The 23,803-nt window shown below is 37.8% G+C and overlaps 1 pseudogene; it reads right to left on the bottom strand.

Moving 5' to 3' along the window:
- Positions 1-160: 160 nt before the first annotated feature.
- LOC117694987 (prohibitin 1 pseudogene) lies at positions 161-13,577 on the bottom strand (annotated as a pseudogene).
- Positions 13,578-23,803: the final 10,226 nt, after the last annotated feature.

Below are 23,803 nucleotides of genomic sequence, written 5' to 3' on the forward strand. Positions count from 1 at the left end.
TAGAATATCCTATGGAATTGGAGTTACAGATAGCTGTGAGTTAACATGTAGGGGCGGGAACTCAAACTCAGGTTCTCTCTTAGATCAAACTTCAATCTGTTGATGCTACTTTTGTATACACAGGAATGTAGAACAATTAAGTTTTCAGTATCTTCTACTGTTAAATTTTAATAACCTGTGAAAAGAATTTGGAGTAATTAGAGTAATTATTACATTAGTTGAGGGAATATAAATATCCTAGACTGACCTCAATGAGGCCATCACCTGCTGTGGCCAGCGAGTTGGAGCTCCGTTCAGCTGCCTTGGAGTCACCCTCAGCAGAAATGATGGCTGCTGCCTACTACCTTTTCCACCACAAATCTGGCTGTCTCTGCTTCCTGCTGAGCCACCTGTTTGGCTTCTACTGCCTCTGTGAACTCCTCCCAGAATGTCAGATGTGTCAAGGACATGTCATCAAAGATGAGCCCAAATGTTGCTGCTCACTCTGTGAGGTCATCGCTCCCCTGTCTGGAGACCAGCTCTTGCTGGGTAATCAATTCTCCAGGATCGAAGCGAGCCACCACCTACTTGAGGATCTCTGTGGTAATAGACAGCAGCACCCACTCATCATAGTCCTCACCAATGCTGCTGTAGATACAAGGAAGCTGTCTGGTCACTGGCCGGAACAGGATGCACAGTGTGATGTTGACATTCTGCAAGTCTTTGCTACCAGTGATGACTGGTACATTCCGTGGTGGAGAGCAGCAGCCAAAGATAATTGGTTTCTGTACACAAGGGATGAGAAAGTGAGTTGGTCAAAGACAACTCTTTGCCCACATTATATAAATCAGAACTCACCATGCCTCCTGCAATTGGTAACGCCAGGCTGAACTTTCCTATATATATATATATATATATATATATATATATATATATATATATATATTTAACTTTCCAAAATCATTACTTGCTTCATCAAGAACTAGTATATTTAGAACTGCTTTATTGCTTTTAAGGAGTTTGCTTTTTCTTTGCTCTTTGTTTTCTTTTGTTCTTAGGGAATTGTTTTCTTAAGGAAACTTCAGTCACCATGGGCACTTCTTCCTACCTCTTTAGGAATACTTTGTAGAAATTCCCTTACACATTTGAAGTTTTATTTCAGAAACAATTCATTTTTGAAAACTGGCCTATTACTAGCATGGATAATGAAAATTATTCATCAGATTCGGAGAAGTATGCTTGGATGTACACACACACACACACACACACACACATACACACACACAGAGAGAGAGAGAGAGAGAGAGAGAGAGAGAGAGGGAGGGAGAGGGAGAGAGATGAGACAGAGACACAGAGACACAGAGACATAAAGAGACTGAAAGAATGAGAGAGAGAAATGGAGAGATAAATAAAACCTCTGAACATTTTTGAAGTTGTAACAACTCTCCAGAAACATACTGTCTAGTAGATCTTTTAGATCTTGAGGAGGAGCTATGTACAGATACCTTGATCCAGTATTTTGGGGGCTATACATTTATTCAGTCCTGTCTTTTAATTTCTTGTTTTAAAACAGAGGTGAGAAAATTTATTAAATTGATTGGAACTGTGTATGCAACTAATTGATAGTACTTAGAATTGGATCCTAGTATCAATTCTGCCATTTATTTATTTATTTATTTATTTATTTATTTATTTATATTTGTTTTGTTTTTTGAGACAGGGTTTCTCTGTGCAGCCCTGGCTGTCTTGGAACTTCTCTGTAGACCAGGCTGGCCTCAAACTCAGAAATCTGTCTGCCTCTGCCTCCTAAGTGCTGAGATTAAAGGAGTGCACCACCACTGCCCAGCTAAATTTTATATGTGTCTTTTTTATTTTTGCCCTTTCTTAAATGTATAATCTAGATAAAAGATATTTTTATCATCCTGAAACTTATTTTTATCCTAAAACTCTTTTCTCATCTGTAATATGGCGATAATATTTACCCTTAGAACTTCATGAAACTTGTTAAAACTCATGTCAAATAAAGATAAAGCACAAAAAAAATAAGAACGCACTTTTTAGAGACACCCAGCTGGTCTGCTCCCATGTGGACACCATATCCCTGAGACATCCTAAAGGAGCCACTACACTCAGAGCAGTGAACACCTAGCTGGTTTGCTACTGTGGAGACACCATATCCTGAGACATCTTAGAGACGCCACTGTACTCAGAGCAGCTGAGCTCAGAATCACAGGATCACAGAGACATCTAGACCCTGAGGAATTCTGATACAAACAAGATAACTGGAAAGGCAGGCTCCAGTGAGAACCAGTGAGTGCAGGTAGCACTAGAGTTAACCAGATGGCAAAAGGCAAGTGAAAGAACATAAGCAACAGAAACCAAAGTTACTTCTCATCATCAGAACCCAGTTCTCCCACGATAGCAAGTCGGGAACACCCCATCAAACTGGAAAAGCAGGATTCAGAATTAAAATCACTTCTCATGATGATGATAGAGGACTTTAAGAAGGACATAAATAATACACTCAAAGAATTTGAGGAGAACACAGGTAAAGAGGTAGAAGCCCTTAAAGAGGAAAACACAAAAATCCCTTAAAGAATTGCATGAAAACACAAAACCAAATAGGTGAAGGAATTAAACAAAACTGTCCAGGATCTAAAAATGGAAGTAGAAACGATAAAGAAATCTCAAAGGGAGACTACCCTGGAGCTAGAAAACGTAGGAAAAAGATTAGGAGTCATAGATGCAAGCATCACCAACAGAATACAAGAGACAGAAGAGAGAATCTCATGTGCAAAAGATACCATGGAAAACATTGAAACAACCTCAAAAAAATGAGAAATGCAAAAAGCTCCTAACCCAAAACATCGAGGAAATCCTGGAAACAATGAGAAGGCCAAACCTAAGGATAATAGGTATAGATAAGGGTGAAGACTCCCAACTTAAAGGGCCAGTAAATATCTTCAACAAAATTATAGAGGAAACCTTCCCTAACCTAAAGAAAGAGCTGTCCACAAATATACAAGAAGCCTACAGAACTCCAAATAGACTAGACCAGAAAAGAAATACCTCCTGTCACATAATAATCAAAACATCAAATATACAAAACAAAGAAAACATACTAAAAGCAGTAAGGGAAAATGGTAAAGTAACACATAGAGGCAGACCTATAAGAATTACACCAGACTTCTCACCAGAGACTATGAAAGCCAGAAGATCCTGGACTGATATCATACAGACCCCAAGAGAACACAAATGCCAGCCCAGACTACTATACCCAGCAAAATTCTCAATCACTATTGATTGAGAAACCAAGATATTCCATGACAAAACCAAATTTACACAATATCTTCCCACAAATCCAGCACTTCAAAAGATAATGGATGGAAAACTCCAACACAAGGAGAAAAACTACAACCTAGAAAAAGCAAGAAAGTAGTCTTCCAACAACCCCAAAAGTAGATAGTTACACAAACATAATTCTACCTCTAATAACAAAAATAACAGGAAGCAACAATCATTTTTCCTTAATATCAATGGATTCAATTCTCCAACAAAAAGACATAGACTATCAGACTGGATATATAAATAGGACCCAGAATTTTGCTGCATACAGGAAATGCACCTCTGTGACAAAGACAGACCCTACCTCAGAGTAAAAGGATGGAAAACAATCTTCCAAGCAAATGGCCCCAAGAAACAAGCTGGAGTGGCAATTCTAATATCAAATAAAATAGATTTTTAACCAAAAGTAATCAAAAAATAAGGAAGGACACTTCATACTCAACAAAGGAAAAGTGTACCAAGATGAACTCTCAATACTGAACATCTATGCCGCAAATGCAAGGGCACCCACATACATAAAAGAAACTTTACTAAAGCTCAAAGCATACATTGCACCTCACAGAATAATAGTGGGGAATTTCAACACCCCATTCTCAGCAATGGACAGATCATGGAAACAGAAACTAAACAGAGACACAATGAAACTAACAGAAGTTATGAACCAAATGTATTTAACTGATATCTATAGAACATTTCATCCTAAAACAAAAGAATATACCTTTTTCTCAGCACCTCATAATACCTTCTCCACAATAGACCATATAATTGGTCACAAAAAAGGCCTCAACAGATAAAAAAAAGATTGAAATAATCCCTTGCACCCTATCAGACCACCATGGACTAAGGCTGGTCTTCAATAATGACAAAAACAATGGAAAGCCCACATACATGTGAAAACTGAACAGTGCTCTACTCAAGGATGACTTGGTCAAGGAAGAAATAAAGAAAAAAATTAAAGTTTTTAGAATTTAATGAAAAGGAGGACACATCATACCAAAACTTGTGGGACTCCATGAAAGCAGTACTAAGAGGAAAACTCATAGCTCTAAGTGCCTACAAAAAGAAACTGGAGAGAGCATACACTAACAACTTGACAGCACACCTGAAAGTTTTAGAACAAAAAGAAGCAAATATACCCAAGAGGAGTAGTTGGCAGGAAATAATCAAACTAAGGGCTGAAATCAACCAAGTAGAAAACAGAAAAAACTATACAAAATATCAACAAAACCAGGAGCTGGTTCTTTGAGAAAATCAACAAGCTAGATAAACCCTTAGATAGACTAACCAAAAGGCACAGTATCCAAATAATGAAATCAGAATGGAAAAGGGAGACATAACAACAGAAACTGAGAAAATTCCAAAAATCATCAGATCTTACTACAAAGGCCTATACTCAACAAAATTGGAAAATCTGAGTGAAATGGCCAATTTTCTAGACAGATACAAGGTACCAAAATTAAATCAGGAACAGATAAACCATCTAAACAGTCACATAACCCCTAAAGAAATAGAAGCAGTCATTAAAAATCTCCCCACCAAAAAAAAGTCCCAGACCAGATGGTTTTAGTGCAGAATTCTATCAGACCTTCCAGGAAGACCCAATGCCAATTCTCTTCAAACTATTCCACAGAATATAAACAAAAGGAGCACTACCCAGTTTGTTCTATGAAGCTACAGTTATGCTCATATCTAAACCTCACAAAAACCCAACAAATAAAGAGAACTACAGGCCAATCTCTTTTATGAATATTGATGCAGAAATACTCAATAAATTCATGCAAACCAAATCCAAGAACATATCAAAACAACCATCCATCATGATCAAGTAGGCTTTATCCCAGGAATGCAGGGATGGTTCAATATTTGGAAATCCATCAATGTAATCCACTACATAAATAAACTCAAAGAAAAAAACCACATGATCATCTCACTAGATGCTGAGAAAGCATTTGACAAAATACAACATCCCTTCATGTTAAAAGTCTTGGAAAGATTAGGAATTCAAGGTCCATACCTAAACATAGTAAAAGCAATATACAGCAAGCCAGTAGCCAACATTAAACTAAATGGAGAGAAATTTGAAGCAATCCCACTAAGATCAGGGACCAGACAAGGCTGCCCACTCTCACCCTACCTATTCAACATAGTACTGGAAGTCCTAGCTAGAGCAATTAGACAACAAAAGGAAGTCAAAGGGATACAGATAGGAAAGGAAGAAGTCAAATTTTCACTATTTGCAGATGATATGATAGTATACTTAAGTGACCCTAAAACTTTCACCAGAGAAATCCTAAACCTAATAAACAACTCCAGCAAAGTGCCTGGATATAAAATAAACTCAATCAAATCAGTAGCCTTCCTCTACTCAAAGGATAAACAGGCTGAGAAAGAATTAGGGAAATGACACCCTTCACAATAGTCACAAATAATATAAAATATCTTGGCGTGAATCTAACCAAGCAAGTGAAAGATCTGTATGACAAGAATTTCAAGTCTCTGAAGAAAGAAATTGAAGAAGATCTCAGAAGATGGAGAGATCTCCCATGCTCCTGGATTGGCAGGATTAATTTGGCAAAAATGGCCATCCTGCCAAAAGCAATCTACAGATTCAGTGCAATCTCCATCAAAATTCTAAATCAATTCTTCATGGAGATAGAAAGAGCAATCTACAAATTCATTTGGAATAACAAAAAAAAAAAAAAAAAAAAAAAAAAAAAAAACCCAGGATAGGGAGAGCTATTCTCAACAATAAAAGAACTTCTTGGGGAATCACCATTCCTGACCTCAAACTGTACTACAGAACAGTAGTGATAAAAACTGCATGGTATTGGTATAGAGACAGGCAGGAAGATCAATGGAATAGAATTGAAGATCCAGAAGCGAACCCACACACCTATGGTCATTTGATCTTTGACAAAGGATCTAAAACAATCCAGTGGAAAAAGGTCAGCATTTTCAACAAATGGTGCTGGCTCAACTGGAGTTCAGCATGTAGAAGAATGCAAATTAATCCATTCTTATCCCCCTGTACAAAGCTTAAGTCTAAGTGGATAAAGGACCTTAGTGATGCAGAGTTATTAAGGGCTGATTACTCTGTCTAGGCAGATATAATCAGTCGACTATTCTGCGAGTGTGTCCTTTTCTGGACAGTAATTTGTCTGTAGAAGGAAAGTGGCAATTCTTGCCTAGTGGCTGTCTCACCACAACTGGAGTAACTCCAAGGATGCTCAATTTCTTCTTAGAATTCAATATAGGAAGCTGTCCGGAGCAGACAGGTCTCTAATGAAAATGAACATTAATACTGAAATGTTTGTCATGTCAATTCTAAGGATTTCTGATGTTTTGAAAACCACTATCCATGTAAGGTAATCTGGACTGTTGCCTGTTAACTCCACTCAGCTATTTCTAAATAAAACATAGAGAACACTCTTATAATAAACTCCAAGCCATGAATTTGCTATAGTCCCTTAACTCACAGGCTGACCATCTCAAATCAGTTAAAAAAGTTAAAGAAGGACTGGGTCTAAGCTTTGTATTCCTAAATGTGTTATACCGGTACAATGCCTATGAGAGTAACAATATTCATCTCACTTTTATATCAATAAGAAGCTCATGCCAATGAAAATCTTAAAGTTTGTAAACAAAGTAAATTGGTGCCATTTAAGAATTTATATCTTCATCTTGATATTAATTATACAGATTTCTACTAATAGGTTATGGCTATGCAATAAACCCTAGCTAATCCTCTCTATTCCGACAAAACCACTACTTTTCCCTAGAGAGACAGCCCAACATTTACCACCTTAGTCCCCAAGCCCAGGGAATAGGGGCGCTAACTCTTCATTAGCTTCTTCAAGCTGAATATGGGCGTTGAGATATTAGAAGAGGAGTGGGGGGAAGAGCAAATTGATAAGCCTCTGATGCTGTGTCTTCACTGCCTCCAGATGGAATTCCTGGACCTCAGAGATTTGAGCAGGTCTGCCCAGCTTGCTTGTTGAGTAGATACACCAAGGCTGATCATTCTGCAATATACAATTCTCAAAACAAATTTTAGTATCAAGATAGTGTTTTTTAAAAGAGGGCTGACATTTTATTAAGGATGTTTGTTCTAACCGCTTTTCTTTTTTTCCCCCTCTTTTATTGGATATAATATTTACATTTCAAATTTTATCCCCTTACCGCATTCCCCCCACCTCCCAGGAACCCCTTATCCCATCCCCCTCCTCCTGCTTCTATGAGGGTGTTTACCCACCTACCCTCCAATCCCCCTCCCCACCCTCAGATTACCCCCACACACACTCAGTGCCCAGCCTTCAAGGTACCATTGACCTCACCTCCCACCTATGAAACTATGAACACTATGAAAATCCCTGTGGTGGTTCTTTCAATCCCCATAATGTTTGTGCCACTATCACACTAGTGGAGTGGGCATTATCTTGCCACACAAGTCATTATTGGAGTTCACAGAGTTCATAGGAAGTCAAGACTGCTGATTATATTTTCCCCAACAGGCTACATAGCACCTTATACTAAGATGATAGCCAGCTAGCAGGGAGAAATCTTCCTGGTTAATACCAGCTTGAGCTCTTTATCTCGCATGTGTGTTACTTTTATTTTTATTGTCAAATCTTTGGTTTACCTAGAAGCATTGCCTAGAGACAGCTATAGTTACCTCTAATTGTTTAACGCAGCCTAGCAAAATTTGTTATGGATTTGCTGGTTTATATATTTCATAAACCCGCAATTAGTTTAGATGTTTGCTTTATAATTATTCATTTCTTATTCATTTAAATCAGAATTAAGACCTACATAGCAAAATTGAGTGGTAAGCAACAACCATATATCAACATTTTAAAGAAAGGTCACTTTGAGACCTTCAGTGTGTCACAATTCCTTTCTAAGATTTAGTTTCTTCCTTTTACAATTTTTTATTTTTAGTTTTTAATTATTATTTTATTTTTTGAGGTTATATCAATTTCCTCTTCTTTTCCCTCTCCAAAACATTCTCACATATCCATACTCTTTCCTTAATTACTGTCACATACATATATGCATATGTAGATAAATATATAAGTACAATCTTCACAGTATGTTATTTTTTGTATGTAGGTTTTCAGGGATGACCTTTTGGTATAGTATTATATCATTATTTCTTCTCCTCCCCCTCCCTCCAACCCCTCCCATGTCACTCCTTCCACTTCCTTTCTAAAAATGTCTTTCCTTACTTTATTATTGTTACAAACAAAGAAATACATGTACAAATAAATATGATTTGCTGAGTCCATTTGTATTTTAAGGCTGACCACATGTGTTTGACAACCAATTAGGAGGCTCATCCCTAGGAGGGATTAATTCTGCATTCTTTAGCAGTCATTAATTGCTTATAGCTTAATATCTATGGGTGGAGGCCCATGAGATTTTCCCCATGAAGATGTAACACATATTTTTAGGTTCTTTATTATAATATTCCAATTATAGATCACTTCTCAGGTTTTTATTGTTCCTCTAAAATCTTATTAATGAAGGAATACTTTACATAGAAAATCATGGTATAATTATCATTATCATAAGATGCAGATATCAAAATTTTCATTAAATCAAGATAGTGAATCAGGACTTACTTTGTCAAAGAGACCATTTCACATCGTCTGTGTTACATTTGTGCTCTGACTCTGAGGAATTGTTTATTTTATCCATTCTGCGTAATGAAATCCCAAAGGAAATGGTGGGGTTTCAAATTTTGGGAACCATGGGGTTAAATGTCAACCCAATCACTGATTATTTGACTTTCAATGAGTTATTTGGTTTCTCCAAGATTTTATTTCCCCAGTAGTAATTGAAGCTATAATTTCTGACCTTGTAGCTCTGGCCTGGATATGAAGAGAAAATATATATTACAACTCCTTCTACCACAGGTAGCACTTTTTAGATGTGAGAAATACCTTAGAAATGGCAATCTATGTCATATGAAGTTGGATTAATACAGATGAGTTTTTGTCATTATATACTTTTTATATGTTCTTAATATTGATTTTATTGCACTCATGAATAGGTTTGCAGTCTGGAGGGTATGTATGGTGACAAAACTTGGAGACACTACTTTCTCTTTGGTGTCTCTTCTCCATCTGGTGAAGCAATTAAATTTTATTTTAGATTTAGTGACATGGCTGTGAGTTTTGACTGTACATATGTTGATGTACTACTTGTATGCCTAGTGCCTGTGATCATCAGAAGAAGGCAGAAGATATTCTGGATTTAGAGTTACAGACGATTGTGAGCCACAATGATGGGATCAGGGATTAAACCCCAGTTCTCTGCAGGAGTAACAGCAGATCTGGATCTAGCAGAATGGTAGTAGTTACTATAACGAGAATTCGAATTGCCTCCATTTCTCCATTTTTTGGCCTGTCTTTCTTCTTAGTTGCTTGGATTGCTGGGCCTGTTCTGGTAACTGAAATTCCACTGATAGTTTGCAGAGGAGCACTGCTGCTGTAGGAAAAAAAAAAGAACACTGGCTTGTCTGGCCTCTCCAAATTAAGAGCATGTTTTTTTGCTCATTTGCTAAAACTTCACACAAATCACTATGTCTTTCTGGGCCTCAATTTCCTCTTCACCAAATGAGGTGTTGAAATTTATGGTGACTGGTTTCCTGTTTTATTTCTGCTGCTCAGTTGTTCTGAAATGAGTATTGAGTTTTCTCAGCACACTCCAGTCACAATGATGCAAGTGAGACTGGGGGTGGGGAGGAGAGAACAGTGCATAAAGCACAAACCTTCTTAGGGTAGAGGGAAGAAAGACAGACAAGGCAAGATTTCTATGTTGTTGCATGCCTGCCAACTCTCCACGCAGGCCTCCATTATCCCTATTGTTTGAACAAATTTAGACAATAAGGAACAGTACTTTGGTTAAAGAGGAGCAAAGAGAACAGACTCAACTCCAATCAAACATGGGTATAGAAAATGCCCATAAATTCCTGCCTCTTTTATAAGAAGTTCCTGTTGCAAATATCTCCAAATCGTTAATGAAAGGAGAGGCAATGCAAGTTAGTTCATATGTTACAGTTTACTTTTCATTTACTTAAGTAATGAAAAGAAAGAGACCACCTCTAGTAGATAGACATGGCCTCCAATGAAGGGATGGTGTCACCCATTCATCTTGAAAATTTTAACCTAGAATTGTCCCTGTCTAAAGGAAATGCAGGAACAAAAATGGAGCAGAGGCTAAAGGAAAGGCCACCCAGAGACTACTCCACCTTCTGATCCATGCCATCTGCAGACAATAAACCCCCACACTATTGCTGAAGTCAAAATATACTTACATACAGGAGCCTGTTATGACTGTCCCCTGTGAAGCTCTGTCAGCACCTGACAAAGAGATGCATATATTCACAGCCAACTATTGGACTGTGCCCGTGGACCCCAATGGAAGAGTTAGTGGAAAGGCTGATGGAGCTGAAGGGGATTGCAACCAAATAGGAAGAACAACAATATCAACTAATCAGACCCCTCAGAGCTCCCAGGAACTAAATGACCAATGAAAGAGTACACATGGGCAGGTCCATGGCTCTTGCTACATATTTAGCAGGAGATGGCCTCATCTGGCATCAGTGGGAGAAGAGCCTCCTGTGGAGCCTTGATGCCCCAGAGAAGGAGGATGCTAGAGGGGTGAGGTGGGAGTCGGTGGGTGGGGGTGTACCCTCTTAGAAGCAAAAGGGAGAGGTATGAGGTGGAGGGTTCATGGAGGGGAGACCGGGAAGAGGATAATATTTAAAATGTAAAGAAATAAAATGATTAATATTTTTAGTCTTTTATTTATTTACTTTTTTACATTCCAGATTTTATTCCTCTCCAGGTCCACCCTCTGACTGTACCACATCCTGTACCTCCTCCCCGCCCCCTGTCCCTGTCTCCATGAAAATGTTTCCACCCCCCAACCCCTACCCTACCAGATCTCTAAACTCCCTGGGTTCTCCAGTTTCTTGAGGATTGGATGCATCTTTTCTGAATGAACCCAGACCCCTCAGTCCTCTGCTGTATATGTGTTGGGGGCCTCATATCAGCTGGTGTGTGCTGCCTTTTTGGTGGCCCAGTGTCTGAGAGATCTCGGAGGTCCACGTTACTTAAGACTGCTGGTCCTCCTACAGGGTCACCCTCTTCCTCAGCTTCTTCCAGCTTTTCAACCACAGGGGTCAGCAGCTTCTATCCATTGGTTGGGTGCAAATACCTGCATCTGACTTTTTCAGCTGCTTGTTGGGTCTTTCAGGGGGCAGTCATGATAGGTCCCTTTTTATGAACTTTCCGTAGCCTCAGTAATAGTGTCAGGCCTTGGGACCTCCCCTTGAGCTGGGTCCTACTTTGGGCCTGTTGCTGGACCTCCTTTTTTCAGACTCCTCTCCATTTCCATCCCTGTAGTTCTTTCAGACAGGAACAAATATGGGTCAGAGTTTTGACTGTGGGATGGCAACCCCTTCCCTCCACTTGATGCCCAGTCTTTATATTGGAGGTAGGCTCTACAAGTTCCTTCTCCCCAGTGTAGGGCATTTCATCTAAGGTTCCTTCCTTTGAGTACCTAGATTCTTTCATCCCCCAGATATCTCGTGCATTCTGGAAGGTCCCCCAACCTAATTTTTAAAGAAAGAAAATGTACCAGAGTTAAAATAGTGATTGCCACAAAACAGAAATAATTGTTTGTGTTATTATATAATTTTCTAAATTATAAAAAATACAATTTTAGCCAAATATAGTGACACACCCATTTAGTCTAAACACCAAGGAGCCTGAGGCAATCTGGACTACATAGGGAATCATTGCCTAAACAAAAAACGAGGAAAAAAATAATTTTGGTTTATATATATTTCAAAGGCTGACTGCACTGTATTAAACAATCAATAAGAGGGCTTGCCCTGGAGAGAGGCTATTTCTCCCCAGTATGTTGGTTGCCTGTTGTCTTAGTTACTGTTCTATTGCTGCAAATAGACACTATGACCAAGGGACTTAATTTTTTTATTCTACCTTTTCATTTTTTATGATTATTATTATGATGATAGTTATTATCTCACTTTACATCTTGCTCATTGTACCCTCCCTGCCATCCCCTCCCACAAACCTTCCCCTTCTCCTCTGATCATGTAGACCACCCTCTAACCAAGGCATTTTATAAATTAAACATTTAACTGGGGGCTTGCTTACAGTTTTAGAGCTGTTAGTCCACTATCATCTTGGCAGAGAATATGGCAGTAGATAGACAAGTATGTTGCTGGAACATTAGGTAACAATTTATATTCTAACATTATAATCCATAGGCAGATAGGAACAAAGAGAGACAGACAGAGAGACAGAAACAGAGAAAGACAGAGAAAGAGAGGAAAGAGACAAAGACAGAGGCAAAGACAGAGGGAATGAGGGACAGAGAGAAAATTGGCCTAATGTGGGCTTTTGAAACCTTAAGGCCCACCCCTAGTGACATTTATCTCCTCCAACAAAGCTACATGTACTCCAACAAAGTGATATTTCCCAATCTTTTCAAAACAGTTCTAACAACTGGGAGCCTATTAGAACATATGAACCTATGGGGTTTATTCTCATTCGAACCAGAACATTTTACTCCCTGGCCCCATAGGCTTATGGCTGTATCATAATGTAATTTGTATTTAGTGCAACTTTCAAAGTGCCCATATTCTTTCACAGTCTCAACACTGTTTCAAAATACAAATTCCAAAGTCTCTTCTGAGCCAAGAAAATCTCTGAAAAGTCAAAAAGAAAATCACACATTTTCAATATACAATGGGACAGAATATATATTACCTTTACAAATGGAAGAAAGGCAGGCTATAGTGAAGAAATTTGGGACCAAAGCAAGAACTGAAACCCAGCAGGGAGAACTCCAAATTCTGTATCATTATGCCTGATGCAAAAGGGCGTATTACATGGTTCTTTCCATCCTCTCTCCCTTCTGTTCTACTTAGTTTCTTACAACTACTATTCTATTATTAACTTTCTGTGCTTTTAGATTCCACCTAGAGTTGAAATTCCTGAATTATTTGTTTGTTTGAGCCTGACTTACTCACTAAACTTTCATTATAGTCATAGTATCCATGATTTGATGTCACGCTATGTCTAAAAACTTGTTCTTTTGACCAACTTTAAGTTCTTTACTGACTCACCAAGGCCCATTCCCATGTTAAATCTCTGTTCTTTCTCCTCCTCTTGTTTCATACTAAAAACTTTCTTGTGATTACCATAGCTTGTTGTCATCTTCTGTCCTAATTTCATTCATCTTATGGAAATAAATTACCCAATCAAAAAGCAACTTAGGATTTATTTTAACTCACAATTGTTTTATCATCCATTGTAGCAGGGGAGTCAAGGGAAGGCAACAAGAACTTAAAAGAGCTAGCTAGTTCATAGATATACTCAAGAGCAGGGAGAAGTGAATAGATATAAGCTTAATAATCTGCTCACGTTTTCTACTTATACAGTATTCAAGACTGAAACTAATGAAATGATGACACCCACAGTGGACCGTGTCATTCCACATCAAATAATTTAATTATGGCTATTCTCCACAAACATGCCTATAGGGTAGCCCAATATAAATAATCCCTCATTAAGATTCTCTTCCAGAGGTGATTCTAAATTGTGTCATATTAACAATTAATACCAACAAGTACATTTTAATTCTCAGTTTCATATGGGTACCCATTGATATTCTAGTTTGTAGTCATATCTCATAAATTTCTCAATTGTCCTATATATTTGCATAGCTATAATTTTAATTAAATACAAATTTATTAATTCTTCTATGTCTTACTAATTTATAAGCTTTACTTTACTTGTCTCTCTTATTCACTTTTCAATTTCTAGTGTCTAGAACTATGTATAGAACATATTAGAAGCTCAGTGCCCATTAAATAAATAACTAGATGAATAATTCAGTTGACTGAGATAGGGATGAAAAAGTAATGTCCTAAGTCCCATGAGAATTTCACTGCTGCACTATCCTCAGTGGGTAAAGGGCTGTGTATAGACAATTTTTTGCCAACAACAGAAAAATAATGAGTTGAAATGCTGACCTCTGAACAGCAGTACACTCAACAAGTTGGTTTGCTGCAAAATACTGATTGCAGCATTTCTCTTCCCGTGACCATTAATTGTATGTGCCATAACAGCTTGCCAAAGTCAAGGCATGTTCAAATTTAAAACAATATTTTTGAATGTATCTGCAAGAGTGTTTCAGCATCTGATTAGCCCAGGGGCAAACTGACTGAATAAGATGATTTGCTTCTTCCAATGTTGTTGGGCTGCATCTAGTCAACTGAAGATAGTAGAGAAGTAAAGGTAGAAGAGACAGGGAATATGCCCCTTTGCCTCCTGCATTTCTGCTTGGGGTACCTCAATAGCTTTCTTTTGACACTGAAAATTAAAACTATTAACTCTACTTCTGGAATGTCTGTATCATTAGCTCTTCTGTGTCTCCAGCTTGCAGATGACAGACTGAATGTTTTCAGTCTACATAATCATATGAGATTTCTTTATAATGGATTACTTCCTTTATGAAAGTAATACTACTTATTCTGTCACTGAGGAACTATGAAAAGGCACATGCTATGGCTGTCTTTCATGTAAAGTACACACAGCCATTTTGTTTATGTTCACTAGTATTGAAAGTTTTTATACCCATATTTTTTGAATTACATCATGAACTCAACAATAGCATAAAACATGTTTTAAGGTTTATTTCTTTTTTAACTTTCCCCACTACAGTGTTTGCACTGATGTAATACCTTTCAACATTCAAGAAAGTAATGATATGGACATGATAAGCAATTAATTGTTGGTCTACTTTATAATCTCTTTCAAATATCATATAACCATCCATTTTCTCCTTTACCTCTGTTACTTGTGGGTCTTAACTTTACCTATACATTTAAAGTCATCTGATAAACATCTATAAGAATGTAGGAGTGAGGTCAGTGATGGTTAATTTTGGTTGTTAATTTTATTGGATAAACTATTTTATACACCTCCAGGTGAGTTTATAAAGATGTTTTCTAGAAAGATTAGCTGTAGGGAGAAAATACTTTAAGGACACAAAGAACAGTTTGGTGGCAGCCCATGTTTAAAGAGATCCAAGGGGAAAGAAGTACTTCCTTTTCACACCTTGGTTTCTTGCTGGTAAGTACCTTTAATCTACTCTTTCATTGCTGCTATCTTCACTGACATTGTAATCCAGTTTCTTCAGCCTTACAGTGCACAATAAAGACCAAGGACTCTCCAGGAATCGTTCATGGAGTCAGCACCAGATTGTGGCCAGAGTAGAAACATCTTGCTTTATATACTACTGTAGAAATTACTAGAATCTCTGCCTGCATAGCATGTAGATAGCAACTTAAATGTTCCAGCTTGAATTGTATAAGATAATCTAGTAAATTTTCCTTTTAAAATATATTCACTATATTGGTTCTGTTCCTGTATAGAATTCTAATATAATGTCCCAGTCCATTCATTTGGTTTACATGACTTGAACAGAGTTCAAAGATAAGTTATTTTCAAACTGATGTAAAAATTTCATAATATAGAAGTAATCCTGGTAAGATGGAAAGCTCAGCAACATCTACTTCTTCATTTATGATGAGGTAACATCCTATTAAGCTCAAGGTAATCTTAAAATATCATAAGTCAAATATGAATTTAATGCATGTTAATTTAATAACATTTTAGGAACAGAACTCTGTAGAGTATAGATTGTTTACTGTTTCCATGGTTGTCTGTTCACTCCTCTCAGCTATTTCTAAATAAAATATGGAAAACACCCTAACAATAAACTCAAAACCATGAATTTGCTATAGTCCCTTAACTCATAGGTTAACCATCCCAAATCAGTTAAAAAAGTTAAAAAGGGGCTGGGTCTAGACCTTGTATTCCTAAATGTGTTATACAGGTACAATGCCCAAGAGAGTATCAATATTCATCTCATTTTTATATTAATAAGAGGCTCATACAAATGAAAACCTTAAAGTTGAAATCAAAGTAAATTTTGTACCATTTAAGAAATTATAACTTCATCTTGATAATAATTATACAGATTTTTAACAATAGGTTATGGCTATGCAATAAGTCCTAGCTAATCCCCCCTGTTCCAACAAAACCACTACTTGTCCCTAGAAAGACAGACCATTATTAACCACATTAGTCCCCAAGCTCAGGGAATAGGGGCGCTGACTCTTCTTTAACTTCTTCAAGCTGATTAAGGGCGTTGAGATTTTAGAAGAGGGGTGGGGGGGGAGACTAAGTTGATAAGCCTCTGATGCTGTGTCTTCACTGAATCCAGATGGAATTCCAGGACATCGGAGGTTTGGGCAGGTCTGTTCAGTATGCTTGATGAGTAGATACACAAGGCTGTGTATTCTGCAATATACAATTCTCAGAACAAGTTTTAGTATCAAGAAAAAAAATTTCCCACCCCCAGGGGGCTGACATTTTTTTAAAAGATGTTGGTTTTGATGACTTTTTTTTTCGCTTGTTAAAATTGGTTGTAGTATTTACGTTTCAGATTTTATCCCCTTATCCTACTTCCTCCCACCACCCAGAAAACTCGTAACCCATCCCCCTCCTCATGCTTCTATGAGGCAGTGACTGCACCTACCCCCCCTCACTATCCCCTCCCCACCCTCACATTCCCCTCCCCCCCACTGTGTGTTCATTTTTTTTATAGGACCAAGAAACTCCTCTCCCACCTATGTCCAACAAGGCCATCCTCACCTACATATACCTCTGGAATCTTGGGTCCCTCCCTATGTGTTCCCAGGCTGGTGGTTTAGACCCTGGGGAGCTCTGGTTGTTTGGTATTGTTGCTTTCCACCTGGGGTCACTAACCCTTTCTGCTCCTTCAGTCCTCTCACTAAGTTCTCCATTGGGAAACCCCTGATCATATCAGTGGTTAACTGTGAGCATCATCCTCTGAGTGTGTTAGTCTTTGGCAGACCTCTAAGGAGACAGCTATATCATGTTCCTCACATTATGCACTTCCAGCCATCCACAACAGTGTTTAGCTTATGTGGCTGTACATGGGGTGAATACCCAGGTGGAATGGTCTCCTGATGGTCCCTCCTTCAGTTTCTGTTCCATGTTTTGTTTCCCTATTTGCTCCCTTGAGTATTTTTGTTTCTCGTTCTAAGTAGAACTGAGGCATACCCTCTTGGTCTTCCTTCTTCATGAGCTTCATGTGGTCTGTGGGTTGAGTCTTCGCTAATCCAAGCATTTGAGCTAATATCCATGGAGATATGTTTGTGTAACTATCTTCTTTTGGGGTTTTTGGAAGGTTACTTTCTTGCTTTTTCTAGGTTGTAGTTTCCCTCCTTGTGTTGGAGTTTTCCATCAATTATTCTTTGAAGTGCTGGATTTGTGTTGAGATACTGTGTAAATTTGGATTTGTCATGGAATATTTTGGTTTTTCCATCAATAATGATTGAGAGTTTTGCTGGGTATAGTAGTCTGGGCTGGCATTTGTGTTCTCTTAGGGTCTGTATGATATCAGTCTAGGATCTTCTGGCTTTTATAGTCTCTGGTGAGAAGTCTGGTGTAATTCTTATAGGTCTGCCTTTATATGTTACTTTGCCTTTTTCCCTTACTGCTTTTAGTATTTTTTCTTTGTTTTGTACATTTGATGTTTTGACTATTATATGGCGGGAAGTATTTCTTTTCTGGTCTAAACTATTTGGAGTTCTGTAGGCTTCTTGTATATTTATGGACATCTCTTTCTTTAGGTTAGGGAAGTTTTCCTCTATAATTTTGTTGAGGATATTTACTGGTCCTTTAAGTTGGGTGTCTTCCCCCTCATCTATACCTATTATCCTTAGGTTTGGCCTTCTCATTGTGTCTTGGATTTCTTGTATATTTTGGGTTAGTAGCTTTTTGCATTTTGCATTTTCTTTGACAGTTGTTTCAATGTTTTCCATGGTATCTTCTGCACATGAGATTCTCTATTCCATCTCTTGTATTCTGTTGGTGATACTTGTGTCTATGACTCCTGCTCTTTTTTTTTTAGGTTTTCTATCTCCAGGGTATTGTCCCTTTGTGATTTGTTTATTGTTTCTAATTCCATTTTTAGATCCTGCATGGTTCTGTTTAATTCCTTTTCCCGTTTGGTTGCATTTTCTTGCAATTCCTTAAGGGATTTTTGTGTTTCCTCTTTAAGTGTTTCTATCTGTCTACCAGTGCTCTCCTTAAGTTCTTTGAGAGTGTTATTTATGTCTTTCTTAAAGCCCTCTATCATCATCATGAGAAGTGATTTTAATTCTGATTCCTGCTTTTCTGATGTGATGGGGTGTTCAGGGCTTGCTCTGATGGGGGAGCTGGGTTCTGATGATGCCATGTAACTTTGGTTTCTGTTGCTTATGTTCTTGCTCTTGCCTTTTGCCATCTGGTTAACTCTAGTGCTGCTTGTATTTGCTGTCTCTAACTGAAGCCTGCCTTTCCAGTTATCTTGCTTGTATCTGATCTCCTCAGGGTCCAGATGTCTCTGTGATCTTCTCCAGCTGCACTGAGAACAGTGGTACCTCTAGTATGCCTCAGGATATGGTGCCTCCAAGGTGGCAGTCCAGCTAGGTGTCTGCTGTTCTGGGTGCAGTGTCTCCTCTAGAATATCTCAGGATATGTTGTCTGATGCTCTGAGTTCTGTTGGTCCTCTGTGGCTCTGGGTTGAGTGGACCTTCCAGTATGTCTCAGGTGGAATCTGGGGTTCACACAACAGCAGACCTGGCAGAGGTCTGATCCAGACCTCAGATCTGAGAACTAGTTTCTAAGACACTGTCCAAGTTAGAACGTCTGGGATCCCTGCTTCCTCTGGGTTCTTGGAGGTTGGGGGCAGAGCTGCCACCTAAGATCTGCTCAGTGCTCTGGCCCAGACTGGAAGGAACCAGTGTTCCGGGCCGGGAGTCTGGACAAAACATTTTTTTTCCATTTTTTATTAGATATTTTATTTACACTTCAGATGCCAACCCCTTTCCCCATTTCCCCACCTTAGAAAACCCTTATCCCATGCCCCTTTTTCCTTTTTGCATTTATACATTTTTTTAAAAAATGTTAATCATAGGCTTTATAAGTTTGGTATTGCTCAATCAGAGGTGTAACCCACTACCCAACCTAGATATGTCAACTATCTTTGACTGGTGGAGATACATGAACATCTGCCTCCCTGTCTCCCCCCTCTTTCTCTCTTTCATCACCTAGCTTCTCCTCTCCTTCTTCTCCTCCTCTTCTTACTCCTTCTCTTCCTCTCAGTACTCCTCCCACCTTAGCTCCTCCTACATATCACCCTTCCTGTTGAAATGAAACTTTTCTCTCAAAATACAATTAGAGCATAATTATGCCAATTTGTACCAGTGAGGTACAAGATAGTCCTAATACCCAGTCCATCATTTTGTTGACTAACCAGAACCTCTGGCATCTATCCTAACTAAAACATTTAGTTCAGAACCTGGCTTTAGGATGAATGTCAGCTGACGACCATTCACTCAAATCTTTTCTCTCAAGGTAAATAGCCAGGATGGGCTATGAGGCTATAAGTTTTCATCCCCGTCAGAAATCCAGAATGACTGAGTTAACTATAATTGTGGGAAGCACAAAGCATAGCTTCTAAAACTTAGCCAACTTATAGAGACCTCTGAACACCTGGACACTCCCTCTACTGCAAAATGTTCTTCTGCCTTCTGGCCCAGGATCATCTGATAGACCTTAGTGCTGCAGATTTATTAAGGGCTGATTACTCCGTCTAGGCAGATATAATCAGTTGACTATTCTGCAAGTGTGTCCTTTTCTGGACAGTAATTTGTCTGTAGATGAGGAGAGGCAGTTCTTGGACAAAACATTTTTATACTGATACTATTATATGCTACAATTTTGCTCAACTGACTTATCTTTATTCCTTTGTATAATTATGATTATTCCACTTGGGTCAGAGCCATTGTTTCTTCAAATATTTGTTTTTCTACTTTTGAAAATTGTGATAATTTTACATCTTTCTTTCAGATTTGAATGTGATTGTCTTTTCTAATGTCTATAATTGAAACTGATGTACAAGGTTGAATAAATTCTATGAACATAGGCATCTGCATCTTGTTTTTTTTTTATTTTAATGAGAGAATGTTCAATCTTCTAAAATAAAATATAATACCAGATGTGGATTTTTTCCTAGATGCCCTTTCTCACATTGACAAAACAAATATCTAGTTAGCTGAATGCTCCTGTCATGGAATTGGACTATGTTTTCTTAGTGGACTTTCTGTATCATATTTGATTATCTAGATTTCCCCCTTCATTCTGTTAGTAGTGCTTTCCATATGTTTAAAATTCCACATACTTGGGATAATTCTCATTAGCTACAATGCATAACCATCTAAATCTAGTCATAGATTTGTGGTGTTGATATGGTGGAGATTTTCTTATATATTGCAAAGAAACTAAAGAAAATGGCATATAATTTTTTTCTACATGATCTCAGTATCTGGATATTTTATTACAATAAAGTAATCCTTACAAAAAAGAAAGTGTTCTTTCTACTTATTTTAAAAAATTTTAAGAATGTTCATTAAAAGTAAGCTTGGTAGAAATGACTAGTAAAATCATCTAGTTGTTTTATTTTAAATTGTTTTCCATTTTTCTCTTTTGTTGGAGGAAAGTCTTGATTAATGTTTACATCCTTCTACTTGATATGTATAATGCTTGCTCATAATTTGTCTTGCTTCTTGAGCCAATTTTGATAATTTGTGGGTTTTCAAAAGTTTCCATTCCATCTTCTTTATTCAGTTTCCTGATGTACAGCCACTCAAGGCATTTTCTTCTAATACTGTAGAACTAGTCTCACTTTGATTTTTTTTTAATTTCAAGTGATTTGAAAATTGACTCTTTCTTCACTAGGCAATCAAGATTTTCATTTAAATTAACTATTCTCTATATTACTCTTAAGCTAATAAAAATTACATTTCAGGTAGCTGCTAGTTAAAAAGATTTATAGAAGTTATGTTATGTTCCAATATGATTTAGTATATATTTTGTTCAAACTTCCTCTTTATTGTTTGCTTTATGCTTAATTTTTTAGTACATTATTTTGGATGAGTTTGCATTTCCCCCTGTTCTTTTGTTGTTGATGGTTTCTTTTTAAACTGGTTACCAGGAAGAAAACAAATGGTACTGTATCCTTTTCCTACTTCTAGAAGCTTTATGTCAAATTTTTGGAAAGTTCCAGTTGCTGTAGCTTAGTGTTAATAGTAAACAATGAATCTAGAGCACACCTATCTTTTATCATTTATATTTTTTCTTAAAATTAAATTCTTATACATTGTGTTGTCAACATAATTTTATGTGTATTATTTCATGAAATCCCATTTTATACCTTTTTTGCTACTTTGTCTTTAACCACTAAATTGATACTCCAGTTCTTTATGTGTTTACATGCACACACACACACACACACACACACACACACTGAAATTGCACAATTCTTTTTTTATTGGATATTTTATTTATATTTCAGATGTTATCCCCTTTCCCCATCCCCCCCCCAGGAACCCCTTATCCCATCCCCTCTCCTCCTGCTTCAATGAGGATGTATCTCTACCTACTCCCACCTCCCCACCCTCGAATCCCCCCCCCACTCAGTGTCCAGCCTTCATGGGACCAAGGATCTCCTCTCCCACCTATGCCCTACAAGTCCATCCTCCCCTACATATACAGCTGGAGCCATGGGTCCCTCCCTATGTGCTCCCAGGCTGGTGGTTTAGACACTGTGGAGCTCTGGTTGGTTGGTATTGTTGCTTGCCTCATGGGGACACAAACCCTTTCAGATACTTCAGTCTTCTCTCTAATCCCTCCAATGGGAACCCCTTGATCAGTTCAAAGGTTAGCTGTGAGCATCCGCCTCTGAATATGTCAGACTCTGGCAGACCTCTAAGGAGACAGCTATATCAGACTCCTGTCAGCATGCACTTCCTGACATCCACATCAGCGTCTACTATTGGTGACTGCACATGTGATGAAAATCCCATTTTAAATCACTTAGAAAAAAGAAGAATTTCAAATAACAATATATAATGCCTATGTAAATCTAGGCTTAGCACTGTTCTTTTGTGGTATAACTCTCAGTTAGTCTATAATCTCCTTTTTTTTAAGTCTTAAGGATTTCAGTTAGTGTCCATTGTATGACAGATTGATTATATCCAAACACTCTCAATTCTGTTTATATTGGGATGTCTTAATTTTACCATTTTGTGCATATGTTTAATTTTAATTACAGTATAGTTGTACCATTCCTCATTTGCTTTATTCCCTTCAATCCTTTCCATGATCCCTTAGTCTAACCCTCCCTTGCCACTCCAATCTTTCTCAAATTTATATCCTTTCACATTATTACTCCCTCTCTTTCCCCTCTCTTTTTCTGTCCCTTCATCCTTTTTTAGTGTCTGTCTTTCTGTATGTATCTCTCTCTATTATATACACATACATATAAATGCATAATTATATAAATAAAACCTGATGAGTCAGATTAATGATGCTAGTGTGCTTATGTTTTCAGGGTTGAGTACTTGATACTCAATAACCAATTAGGGACCTTATTCTTGGGGAAGACTAATTCTTTGTCTTTCAACATTCATTGGTTACCTGCAGTTCTTTTTCTTGGGTTTGGTTGCTATTGAGTTTTCATGTTGTATGTCTATTGTATTGTCTTTCTTCAGGTCTTATTTAGACAACCATATTGTGTAAGTGCATGAGTAAGGAGTCCCTCTTATTTGTAGTAGATACAGTCTCACAGTAGACTTCTTGATCCCCTGTTTTTTTTTACAGTCTTTCCAACACCTCTTCCAAGATGTTCCCTAAGCCTTAGGTAACTCTGCAATAGATGAATAAGTTAGGGATTGGCATCACATGATCATTAAATGTCTTTAGTTTGAGAAGCTGTGGGTTTTGATTTTTTGTAATGATCTCTGTATGATGTCTGCTACAAAGAAAAACTTCTTCAAATGAGGATAATAGCCACACTTATCTATGTTTATATAGGGATATGCTTTGGAATGAAATTTTGAATTACACGGATCTAGGAAAATCATAGTGGCGAGTTCTCTTTGAGCTTTATATTCTTACAAGATTCAGGTACTTGGCTAGGGTTATAGTATTTGGCATTATTTTGCTCCTACTGAGTGGGTTTGAAGGTTCAATTAGAAAGCTGTTAGTTACTGTCAAGTCATAAGTGCCACTACTGCACCTTTAGAGATATCTTGTCATGTTGTGGTTCATAGGGAAGTGTGGATGGGGCTTTCTTTGGGGAGAGGGATGGAAGTCAATATAGAAGAAGGGGGGATTCTTGCCAAAAAAATATTTGAAAAATCCTCAAGAATTCATGTATTTTTATATACCTCAAATTATAACCAATATTTATAAACACACACACACACACACACACACACACACACACACACACACCTGCT

Source organism: Arvicanthis niloticus, chromosome X (assembly GCF_011762505.2).
Source record: "Arvicanthis niloticus isolate mArvNil1 chromosome X, mArvNil1.pat.X, whole genome shotgun sequence".
NCBI classification, from domain to species: Eukaryota; Metazoa; Chordata; class Mammalia; order Rodentia; family Muridae; genus Arvicanthis; species Arvicanthis niloticus.